Here is a 13,376-nt window from a genome sequence, read left to right as displayed (position 1 = left end):
TTGTATTGCTTTCATTTTTGGCTGTTCATTACATTTGGTAGAAGATTTATGCAGTCATGTATTTTAAAATGTTGAACCAAACTATCCAATTGGCCGAAAGGCAATCTTTGAACCCATCAGCTGTCGTCTGACTATTTAGACTTTTTATTGGCTGAAAATTAACCTTTACACTGACTACGTGTACAATAACATATTTCGAAAACATTAGAGGCGAGAAAAAGGCAAAGCAGTCAGAGAATCTTGATTCATATTTGACCCGCACTCCCTAGAATGATTTTTTGATCGGAGTTCACGAGCAGTGAGTGACACTGTGTTCTTAACTCATCAGCACTGATCTTTTATTGCCAGCTCAGTGGTATCTTGTGTCATGTCATGAGAGGTCAATATGGCCGGCTCGGGTAGGGCGGTGCAAGGAAATTCGCAAAAACATCAAGATTCCCAGAAAAAGGTCACGCTTTATTCTGTTGTTACAGGCAGCTCAGGTACTTCTCTTTATCAAACTCAAAAAAGTCCAAAATAAACAAAAAGCATCCAAGAGGAGATAAAGCTTTGTTCCACAGAACAGTATAACACAAACTCAATTTTGGGAGTCCTCGGTTTCACCAGGTCTTCTTCCTTTCAATCCTCCTCAGTCTGGCTCTGTCCTTTTCTTTACGCCGTTCTCCAGTCCATGTTCGTTTTTGGCTCTCCTTCCAACCATGTACTCTCTCTCCCCTCTCTTGAGCTCTTGAGTCCCGTCTCAATCAGGTGGCTTAAACACCCATACCTGGGTGAGCGGTGAGGCTTTCTCGGATCTGTAGTTTGTGCATTGGCAGCCATCTTGTGGTGTGGCTGCTGATTATTAAAGGGGAAGTAGCATCCATCTACCACCTGGCCCCTGGTGATGCCACATTTGACATGCCATTAGAACACTAGGAGGAAACCGAGGAACCTGACTTTTTCACAGATTATCGGTTTCATGCACTACTGTCAGGATATAGTGAACGTTTCAGCAAATATAACAAAAAGTAATTTTGTATACAAGTTACATACCGAACCTTGAAGCTCAGCTCAATCCCAAACACAACCCATTAGCTATTTGTTCCAAGATTGGGTTGAGCTTAATTTATCCCTCACTTATTGCTTCCATCTCCGTTTGTGGTGGTTGAAGCTTCCATTACGATCATTGGGGCTGCAGCTATTGTGGTTGGGACAGCAGTTATGCTTGTGCGTGTAGTTGTAGTAGAAGTTGTTGTTGGGGTAGCTGCAGCTGCTATAGGGTTATTAAAACCTTCTGGTTTTAATAACCAGAGGGTTTTGATTACATTTTGTTCCCCTCAATACTGAGTTCACTTTTTCAAAACATATCAGTCAGCACAACAGAAGTCAATGTGGATTAAACGTGGATAACTTTTCATTGTGCCGACACAAAATGGCCACCAAGGTGGAGTTTTTCGCCAGACTCAACCCAACGAATGTTTCCGCTGTGGCGAAACTGGTCACTGGTATAATGACTGTCCTCACCACGTCAACCAGGGAGATCCTCGTTTTCGAAACGCAGGGCAGGAGGGAGGACGTGACTCATTCGGCACCTCAGACTGACGTGATGCGGGGGAGGGAGACGACGCACGGACGGGGGGAGCGGCTTCCGGCCCCAGGCCTCTGATGCAGGGAAGTGATATGCACACACACATGCACGACACACTCAAACATACATTTGCTCGCAATGAAGATCTGCTTCGCACGCTCAGTGACACATGCACACATACAGGCACGACACACTCAAACAATCATTCCTCCTTTCCCCTGACACACACTCACACACATACTGCAGAACAACAGGCTGCTCTCCTATGCGCCATTTCACATTTGGAGCAACAGCGCCTGCTCTCATCCCAACGACACACGAAACACATATATGCAATGTTTTCATCACAATCATTCAAAAACATGCCGACTACTGTTGTTGTTGTTGAGGGAAAGGAGTTAGAGTTTTTGGTAGATTCAGGGGCCACTCACTCAGTAATTCAACAGAAACATTTTCCTCATCAGAAGATGAGCAGGCGGTATGTTTATTCACAAGGGGCTTCTGGTTTGACAGTAACTGAAAAATTTAGCAGTCCGATGACGAGTGTGCACACTGACCTGACTGACGAAAAACCTGACATTAGAGTGAAACATTCGTTTTTACTTTCGCCGCTCTGTCCCATTAATCTGATGGGCAGAGACCTGATGTGTGCTGATGGCATCTGTTTGACATCATCCCCTGACGGACTGAAAGTGACTAGACACAGAGCCATACAACACATGATGCAGATGGCTGCTCCTGTTCCACTTCATGTTTATCAGTAGTGGATTCCTGTGAAGGAAGCCACACGACTGGTTCAAGAAGTTGACACTCGTGTCTCGCCTCATGCAGAACGCATGAATCCAGAACATCTCCACTGCACCTCCTATGTCTCTCAGGGTGCAGATGAATCCTACGAGGATACGTTTTTTGAAGGCATCAATGATGCGATTGTTTGTACTACCTTATTTTGGTCAACATGCAAATCTGCCGTTTCTGTGTCTCTCTCTCCCACACAGAAAGAACAATTTCAAGTGGCAGACTCGTCTCCTCACATCTCGCTGTCCAAGGGTCGAAATGACCAATGGCGAGATCTGGGACCGTTCGTGGCACAATGCGAAACGCTCACTGACTGGGAATCAACAAATGATCCACTCGTGTTACACTCAAAGTCGACTGGGTACCATCGTGGTTTTTGTGTTCTCCTTACGGCAGCTTCACGTTCTGTCTCTGTTTTTCATGAACATAATAACAAAGCTAAAACGTTCGTCTCTAACGCTGTCTCTATTTCTCCCGCTCTTGCCTCTGTTCCACAGACAATCTGGGCGGCGCACAAATATGACGTGGGTTTGATCAAGAACTGCCAACCGGTCGTCATTACTCCACGCTCTGACTTCCGACCCCACAAACACCAATATCCTCTGCGACAGGAGGCCATTGACGGTATTACACCAGTGTTTGATGCACTCCTGAAAGCAGGAGTGATCGTTCCATGTCCGGATTCGCCAGTACGAACACCGATTTTTCCTGTGAAAAAGATCAGAGACAAAGACAAACCCACTGAGTGGCGTTTTGTGCAGGATCTGAAAGCAGTAAACGCTTCAGTCCACGCACGTGCCCCGAATGTGTCTAATCGACATACTATTCTAGCTCATATTCCACCTGACGCTAAATGGTTTTCTGTTGTTGACCTGTCAAATGCTTTTTTCAGTGTCCCAGTCGACAAAGATTCTCAATTTTGGTTCGCCTTTAACTTCAATGGGAAACCTTACACCTTCACACGGCTGTCAGGGGTATACAGAATCACCAACAATCTACAATGACGCTCTTAGGGAAAGTTTAGAAAGTCTAACTCTCTCACCAGGCTCTGCCCTACTTCAGTATGTCGACAACTGCCTTATCGCAGCGCCTACTTAGGCACAGTGTCAGAAAGATACATTAAAGCTGCTACAGCACCTAGCACAGGAAGGCCACAAGGCCAGTCTCTCAAAGTTACAGTTTGTAACACAAAACGTTCATTTTCTTGGCCATGACATTTCAGGAGAAGGTAAGACTCTGTCCCCCAAAATAATCGCTTCAATTGTTTCGTTGCCTCAACCTAACACTAAAAAACAGATGATGTCCTTTCTAGGAATGTGTTCATAGTGTCGGTCCTTCATACCTAACTACTCACAAATGGAACAGCCATTGTCATCTTTGATCCACGGTAAGAATCTCACAGCACATGACAAAATAATTTGGACAAAAGAAGGCCATGACGCTTTCACACAAATGAAATGTGCTTTGCAAACTCCTCCTACTCTAGGGTTGCCAGATCCGCATAAACCGTTCACTCAAACAGTAGATGAAAGACAGAGCTGCATGACTTCCGTGTTGGTACAATCTCATGGCGACAAACTCAGACCAGTTGCGTATTTCTCCGCAAAACTCGATCCAGTCGCTGCTGGCCTGTCACAATGTTTGCGTGCTGTGGCCGCGTGCGAAAGAGCGCTCGCTGCATCACGTGACATTGTCGGTTACGCGCCGCTGACACTGCTCGTACCTCACTCAGTCTCTTTGATCCTCCTCGAACAAAAGTCCTCTCATCTCTCTGCAGCGCGATACTTGCGTTATCACACATGTCTCCTAGACATGCCGAACGTAACTTTCAAACGCTGTACTAATCTTAACCCTGCATCGTTACTTCCTATTCCTGGGGATGGTGAGGAGCACAACTGTTTGGCTGAGCTCCAAGCTCAGTGCAAGGCAAGGCAAGTTTATTTGTATCGCACATTTCAACAACAAGGTAATTCAAAGTGCTTCACATAAAACCATTAAAAGCATCAAAACACAAGGCAAAAGAAAAGGAGATTTAAAAACAACTAGAAAATGCATTTCCTGCTGAAAATGCGTTGGAATGCTGAAATTTGAAATTAATTGCAAAAACATTGCTGAAAATAGATATCCAATTTTTTAAAAATTGCAAAAAGCTTAATAATTCAAAAAGTTTAAAGATTCCAACTATGAAAAGTCATATCACCCCTCTCCTGAAAGAGCTGAACATTTTGATGTTCTAATGGTTTCTGTGGCTTAAACAATTTCATCAGTGGTGATATTTGTAGTAGTAGAAGTTGTAGTAGAAGTATTATTCGTAGAAGTATTAGTAGCATTAGAATAAGTACTAGTAGTAGCAGTAGTGATATTTGTAGTTGTAGTAGAAGTATTATTAGTCGTAGAAGTATTAGTAATTAGAAGAAGTAGTAGAAGACGTAGTATCAGCAGTCATAGTAATAGCTGTAGTATTGGTCGTAGTATTTAATATAACAGTAGCAGTAGTAGAAGTAGTAGTAGTAGTAGTAATAGTAATGGCAGTAGAAGAAGTAGCAGTAGTAGTACTAGTAGGCGTCGTACCAATAGCTTTAGTAGTATTACTACTTTTAGTAGCATGAATAGCAGTAGTAGTAGCAGTTGTCGTAGATGTAATAGTAGTAGTGGTAGTAATAGCAGTCGTGGTTGTAATAATATTGATGGTAGCAGTAATAGCAGGAGCAGTAGTAGTAATAGCAACAGCAAACATTATAGTAGAAGTAGTAGTAGCAGTAGTAGTAATACTATATTAGCAGCAGCAGTAGTAGTTGTCGCAGTATGAGTAAGAGCATTAATTATTTTAACAAAAAAGCCAAATTTTGAGCTTGTTTAAATACAGTTAATCCATGGGGCTTTTATTTTGAAAGGGTGGTGCTGGGTGGGGGGGAGAGGAGACATAATCATCATGTTTGACACACAAACAGAGGTTATTAAATGCCTGGCTTCATCACAAGCATTTCAATTAGAATTCACTCTTTGGGGCTTTTATTTTGAAATGGGGTGTGTGGGGGGGGGGGGGGGGGCGTCCTCTAAAAGTCTCTAAGACCTGAATGACTGTATGAGAGAGAGACATAGACAGGGAGAGAGAGAGAGAAGAAAGAATTAGTGAGAGAGAGAGAGAGAGAGAGAGACAGAGACAGAGATAAAGAGAGAGAGAGAAGAAAGAATTTGTGAGAAAGAGAGAGAGAAGAAAGAATTTGTGAGAGAGAGAGAGAGGCAGAGAGAGAGCGAAACAGGATAACAATAGTTGGAATGCTTAACAGCATTCCAACAATTAAGAACATTCATTAAAGCAAAGAACTTTGGGCTGTAGTCTTACATGAAAACAAAAATATTGAAGATGTCCAATTTGAAACAAAATGAAATAAATTAATAAAAATAATACATTCAAGAATTCTGTTAAGTTTAAGTGCAACATGAGGTATGTTGATACCCTCATCCTTTGATCAATACTGAAAGAAAGAAACATCCAGTGAGCTAGCTTCCACTGTTTACACTGAACTGAACTGCTCAGCAACAACTTGGGTCTATGTTTACTTCCTGTCAGGTCATTCAAATACACAATAATGTTTACCATTACTGTGACATTATTTTCAAAAAGATGAGAATATCTCCATTGTCTGGGGAGAGGGTGGACCTTTCTGTGGTGACTGGAATATTATTGGGCCTCTCTAGCTTCCACTCTGATACTTCTGTCAGCACCTGAACCATGTGTGTGTGTGTGACTCTCACAGAGGGGGCGTGTCTACAGCACCGGACTAAGAATCACTCCGCCGTGGTGAAAGCAGTCTCTGCAGTCTTCTCCTTCTCATAGACACCCGGAACAGCTTCACACTGAAGTGGGTGCGTGAGTGGATTTCGTAGCGTGGCTCAAGCAGTTTAACCAGATTTAGAAATCCTTTGTTTTCTACACCGGAGTGTCCCCGTCGCTGACAGACGGGATGGTGTCTCTTCATATGTGTACACACGCCGATGTTTTGCCGTTTTACCACCCTCATCCCATCATTATACGTTACAGGGAAGACAAAATTCTCCCAAACATGCGACTTAAATGACGCCGTGGCTTCTCAAGTTCCTCCGCTCACCATGACTTCACCGTTAAATGCTTCTAAGCTGCTCCGTTCACGTGAACACACTACTGCTTTATATCTGTTCACTGACACTCTGCACTGATATTCGGGGACTTGTTACTTGAAAAGGAACAGCAGCAGTATAACTTTATTACACACTATGATGATTACGCTGTAAAAAAAAAAGGAAAAAAAATACTCGATTGATCCGCGGTTCACAAGTGATCCGAACTGTGAGGGCTGATCCGAACAGATCACGGATCGATCCGTGACATGAATAGCATACCACTCTGATTCAACGGTATTCACCAACTTTCAAGCAGCACCTTTCTTGAGGAAATGGTATATACCGAAAAGTAATGTCATACCCAGTGGTGGCTGGTCAATAGAGGGCCATGGGGCATGGCCCCACCATGAGAAACAAAAAAAAAAAAAAAATTATAATAATCATAAATGATACAAATTTTCAACATTTGTGTTTTTGAACTATGCAATGTACCCAGTAATGTGTGTAAAATATGATATCTGCGCAAAATATGTGCTTTTCCTGCTCGTCCTCTCCGCCTGTGTGCTCGTCTGCTCGTGCTCTCTGTCTGTGTGCACGACACTCTGAGAACTCGCAGCTTTGGGGGTCTGATCGTTTTGGCCCAAAAGAGACGGGTCTATGAAGCAGTTTAGCCAATTGCTGATTCAAGATATAAATGAGTGACATACAATTTAGCCAATCAGCGCCCTCAAACTGATTCAGCTTGGGGCCAGAACGATCTGGCCCCTCTCGCTGCGCGTTCTCGTCAGGAGAAGTCTCTACAGGCGCCAGCGCGAGCACTCCTCCTCCAAGACCCGTTTGAGAGGAGAACTTTGGCGGAGATTCTGCAGCCAAAGAGCTGATATCAGATCAGCCTGACCTCACAATCAGACAGCAGACTCGCGGGAAAGGGAAGCAGTACATGTGAAGCTTCTGTACTAGCTGTACACCAGACAGGTTTGGCTAGCTGGATGACGTCATGCTAATAATTTATTTAGCTTTTTAAAACAACGGAGACGGATCCAGCACGGACAGTTACAGGAGTGAGGGATGAGGAGGTAAGGAAACATGAGAACACCAGGACACACATGAGAACTCTGTCAAGCTCAGTGGTGTACAGTAACGAAGTAGAAATACTTCGTTACTGTACTGAAGTCGTTTTTTTGGGTATCTGTACTTTACTTTACTACTTATATTTCTGTTGACTTTTACTTTTACTTCACTACATTTTGCAAAGAAAACTGATACTTTTACTCAGATACATTTCCCCTGAAACCTTCGTTACTCGCTACAAAATCAAATCTATCTTCAGAAAAAAATGAATCATGAGAGCAGCGTCGGGGACTGTGGTGGAACACAGACTGCAAGCAAGCAGGTTTGGTGAATCAGTGGTCCTAGCAGCAAGTTAAATCATTGGTTAATCACGTTAATGCACAATTGCAAACAAGTGCTCTCAAAGCCGCGGTGTTTTGTTTCCCAGTGATGCCAGGATGCTACATGCTATAGCTAGCGGGCGACTACATGAATAGAGTTCCACTCTACGATGACTGATTTCATGATGGAAGCAGAAATGGAAGCACCTGCTACTCCCGCAACAAACGACGGTGGTGACGAAGACCAACACCAGTGGATCGCTAGCGAGTTAGTGAGCTGAGGAAGTGTTGACAGTTGTGCAGCACTAGTTGGCTAACGTTAGCTGTAGCTATATACACAGATTGACAGGAGCCGCGAGAGCGCAGCATTCGGGGAATTCTTCGCAGCTGTGCGCAAGCTGTCTGTGACGCTGAACACACCTCTACCTGCCTCAGCGGCCTGTGAAAGGTATTTAGCATCGCAGGACTAGTCTTCAGCCCAAGAAGAGCGAGACTGAATTCTCACCATTTTGAAAACTAACTTCTTTTGAAGATGAACAGGACATTTTTCAGTTTCAAGTAATGACTGGGTTGTTACTTTCGGTGCTGCTTTAGTATTGATCATGTTTTGATATTTGAGTCATGTTGTGGATGATCAGATGGAGTTATGATGGTAGCAGTCGCCCAATTGCAGATTCAGCTTGAGCAAAACCTTTGTCTGTTGTGTTCAAATCAGGCCCATAGGAGTTTACAGGGCAGGTGTCCTTTCTCAAAACACTGACCTGATGCATCAAGTGGATATGTTTTGCTGAACATAATATGATGCATTTGCCCTCTACATCCTCTAGTCTAATGAGCAGACTTATAAACGCACTGTTACAACTCCTTCATAGTGTCATATTGCTTTTCGGAGAATTATGATGATAAGTTCATAGTAGATGCAAAAGTATACTTATGTACAATATATTATGTTGAACATTGTTGCTCCTGGATGGATCACAGCCAACCCAATTCTGTTCAACACAGCTCCATGTCCTTGGTCATGGTGCCACAGCACTTAAAAGAATAAACTTCATCATTCTCAACATTCTGACCCTTTGCTTTTTTATAAACAGCATTTACTTGTACTTTTACTTTCAATGAACAGGTTATGATGTTCATTTAATGTTCAGGTTATGATGTACATTTAATATCAGAAAATTACTTTTGATACTTAAGTACTTTTGTACTTAAGTACAATAAATATCAGATACTTTAAGACTTTTACTCAAGTAGTATTCTAATAGGTGACTTTTTACTTTTACTGGAGTAGTTTTCCAGTAAGGTATCTTTACTTTTACTCAAGTATGGCTTTTGAGTACTTTATACACCACTGGTCAAGCTACATATTAGACAAAGTGAACATCTTTTCTTCTACATAGCTGTCCTCAGTCTCATCTGCTTAACTTGGTCATGGAGGCATCAACATGTAATAGAGATGTTAAATTAACAGTGAAAACTCATCATAGCTTAATTTAACATCAGTATTCATAATTACACTTCATGTTTACTTCTCCTGATCTTTACCTCCTACAACAAGGTCCATAGGGACATCTCAATAAATGAACATGTTATATTATATTATATAAGTGTTATTTACTGATTGTTTTGGTGTTGGAATACATGTTAAATATTTAACTGCCAAGTAATAATGCAGTGCATACCATCAGCCACTCTTCCATCTCGGCGCACACAAATTTCTCTTTTTATGGTTTTCTTGGTTGACATAATTTCACCCTAAATGAACTGAATTTAAAGCTGAAGGCAAAGACAATTCAGTTAAATTATTTTTTCTAAAATTAAGTACTTCATTTTAAGAGTCACATTTTAAAAAATTTGATATTATTCAATTGAACTTTCTTTATTTGATTTGATAATCAGTTGTTGACAACATACAGAGGTTGATACAACTACTAGGCTACTTCAATATATATGGAACTAAATCATAGCGCAAGTTAGATACTATTGTGGTGTGCCAGACCTTTGCATGAGGAAATTCTCTCGAACTAGACCTCATTTAAATTCAATTGAATTCCCGTGATTTAAAGTTTTTGTGCAGCATTGCAACCATTCAAAGCCCCGTAATGCTATTACTACCTTGGTTGCATTAAGCAGAACATGCTCTTCCTCTGTCATCGCCATCATCCTCTCTCTTTCTTTGTCTTTCAGTCTCCTCATTTAACTGCTTGTGCGGTAACTGGTAAGTGGTTGAGATGATGAAAGAACCACCATGTTGAGATTTTGTAGTAATCCACTTCACCGTGTCACCACCCAAACACAAACACTCACACAAGCAAGGACGAAGACCAGATGAGCAAGTTTTTGGCATTGTACAACATCTTTGTCGCACCAAAGTCAAGTTATTTTAAGTCAGAACATACCAAAATCCGGACCAAAGTAAAATACAAACAATCAAAGCCATAATAGTATCACTAGAATATTTACCTTGTCCAGAGGATGCATGTAAATATCCAAACAAAAATATCAAACAAAGGATTTTTCTTTCCATGATGAGTTACAGGTGCAGACAAGTGCTTCGTAAATGAGTTGTTGTTGCATAGTGTGGATCACTCCTCCCTCAGCTAGGGAGTGGCATGGCATTGATGACGGAGGATACTTTTATTTAATTTGAAAAACTAAGTGACGCCTACAACATTCCACAATTAAAATGCCATGGCTCCTAACAAAGCCATTACCGGAAACCCTCATCAAAGTTGACAAACAGGTTTCTTATAATCATCTCTTTATACTGCTCTGATGGACACTTACTAGTTCCGGTTAAACTGGTCTGTTCACCAGTCTAAATGAATGTGCTAATACGTTTGAGCAACAGCTGTGGTGGCTGCAGGTTTGGTAGCCGCCGTTGTCTGGGCTGTAGATGTGCAGGGGCGCAGTTGTTGGAGCTGTAGTTGTGGGGGTGCTTTTGTGGGGGCCACAGTTGTGGAGGCCATGGATGTGGGGCCACGGTTGTCAGGGCTGCAGTTGTGATAGTTTGAGCAATAGCTGTGGAGGCTGTCACATCAGAGAAATTTCCTCCACTGGCAGCCAGGATGATCCTCTGTCCTACTTCTAGATCGGGGACTTCATCGGAAGTTAGATCTTAGTTGTACCTCTGTGCAGACTTTCTCTGACAGCCAGACCATAGGCAGGTTTTCTCTAAAGCTGTTACAAGGCTTTAATTCTCACCAAGTTGTCTTTTGACTCTTGAAATCAAAACAACAGGGTCGTTGGAGAGAAAAGTTATAGCTGGCTCAATATTTGCTGCAACACAATGTGTATTTTATTTGAAATTACAGTGCATTTGTTAAATGAAATGGCAGAGGATAAAATGATTACCATTGTGATAACTTATAAGAATTGTTCAGTGCTTCCTCAAAGTATGATATACCACTGTTATATACAACTACAGGTAACGTAGAGAATGTTTCAGGCATTATCTACATTTTGAGTCAATTGTATCTTTAGAGTTAGTATTTTGTGGACACATTACATTATAAGTACTAGAGCAGGGAATGCAATTAATATTCAACGAGGTCCAGTCAGAGATAATATCCTCACACAAAGGTCCGGAACATCACAATAATGTCTCACTTGTGCTTTTATTTAGTGCCATGATTATGAAAGTAGCTTAGTAGTTGTATTAACGTCAATATTGTTCAAGGAATAATAATAATTTTTAGGAAAAATGTCAATTCAATATTATTTCAAATCAAACGGTAAGTATTTTTTTGTGGTCGACTTTCACAATTAGGAAGATTAGAGATACACTAATGTCATATTCACCTCGCCTTGAATTTTCCAGGACGCGAGCATGTCAGGTGCGCGGCTGCCGAGGGGATCAGCAGGGGCTGCAGACCTGTTGACGCTGCTGAGCAGAGCCGTGCGTGAAGGCCTTGGCTTCACACGTTTCCAGACAGAGGGAGATGGAGAGGGTAGCTGCATAGACGTGGTGACAAGTTTCTGAAGTGGATGTATTATTGAGGTCCTGCTGAAATTGACTTTGTGGAGCTCAAAGATTTCTGTAAAATACGAACGATGTGACTGTAAAGAAAGCCAAGCATAGGTGCTGGTCTGTGAACAGTTGGTCACTGTAACTCATCTGACCTGATTAGTAAGCCGAGATTAATGTTTGTATGTCACCTGTTAATGCCTTCAACCTTTAACAGGTCGAAGGCTTTATTCATTCAAAGTTAGGTGTATAATAGCAGCTGTTCACATACTTTCATTTGTTTTGTTTAGAAGAAGAAGAAAGAAGAAACATTCCTTTATTAGTCCCACAGTGGGGAAATTATTCTCTGCATTTGACCCATCCCTATAGGGAGCAGTGGGCTGCCGATGCAGGTGCCCGGGGAGCAGTTAGGGGTTCAGTGTCTTGCTCAAGGACACTTCGACACAGGACACGGTGCAGCCGAGGATCGAACCAGTGACCTTGCGGTTGGCAGACAACCCTCTCCACCCATAGGTTTCATGGGAACAATTGTCTTTCAGGAGAACAGGAAGGAATGGTTTACAAGTTTTGGCTGTTGTGGATCAGATATGATGATTTGTGTCAACAATTGTTGACACAGAAAAAGATAACTCCATAGATGAATTCTTCAAGTTAGGATTGTCATCCATGTTTTGTTTTAATCTTTTAGATAAAGATTGCGCCACACTGCATCTTTTTGACATCTTACAAATAGCTAGTTTCTTGCCTTGTCTCTCTCCTGATATTTATACATTTATATATTGAGAAAATGTTTTACAAAATTAGGGAGGTGGTGGCTTGGCTGCGTTCTTGTTTTAAAATATTACCGATACCATTAATGCACATTCTTGACTTTGCTTCTTCACCAGATTCTCTGTGTTTTCTCGCCTCACAGGTTCCTGTGGATCTGGGTTATACCTGGAGCTGGTCTTGCCTCCTGGCGTGGTTCTGTCATATTGAATGTGTTGTAATTCTGTTATGCTGTTCATTTTGTACACATGACATCTATTGCACTTCTGTCCATCATGGGAGAGGGATCCCTCCTCTGTTGCTCTGCCACAGGTCTCTTCCTCTTTTCTCCCCGTTAAAGGTTTTTTTTGGGGGAGTTTTTCCTGTTCTGATGTGAGGGTTCCGGGACAGAGGATGTCACATGTGCACATATTGTAAAGTCATCTGAGACAAATTTGTAATTTGTGATTTTGGGTGATACAAAACTAAATTGAATTGAATTCAATCTTAGACACAGGAAAAATATGTCAATCGTAAGTTAAAAAATAGAAAGCGCAAGAAAATACTCTAGTCGGAACAAGACACAGAAAGGCCAAAGTTCTAGCTACCACTGAGCTGACGAAACAATCTGGCGATGAGTGGGAAGACAGCCGGGATACTTGAACTGCATGAGCTTGATGATCTGATTGCAGGGAGGTGTGGAGATGAGCCCAGGTGCCGGAAGCCTCGCCCATGCCACACACACACACACACACACACACACACACACACACACACACACACACACACACACACACACACA

Source organism: Melanostigma gelatinosum (assembly GCF_949748355.1).
Source record: "Melanostigma gelatinosum genome assembly, chromosome: 4".
Taxonomy (NCBI): Eukaryota; Metazoa; Chordata; class Actinopteri; order Perciformes; family Zoarcidae; genus Melanostigma; species Melanostigma gelatinosum.
This window is presented reverse-complemented; position numbering follows the sequence as displayed.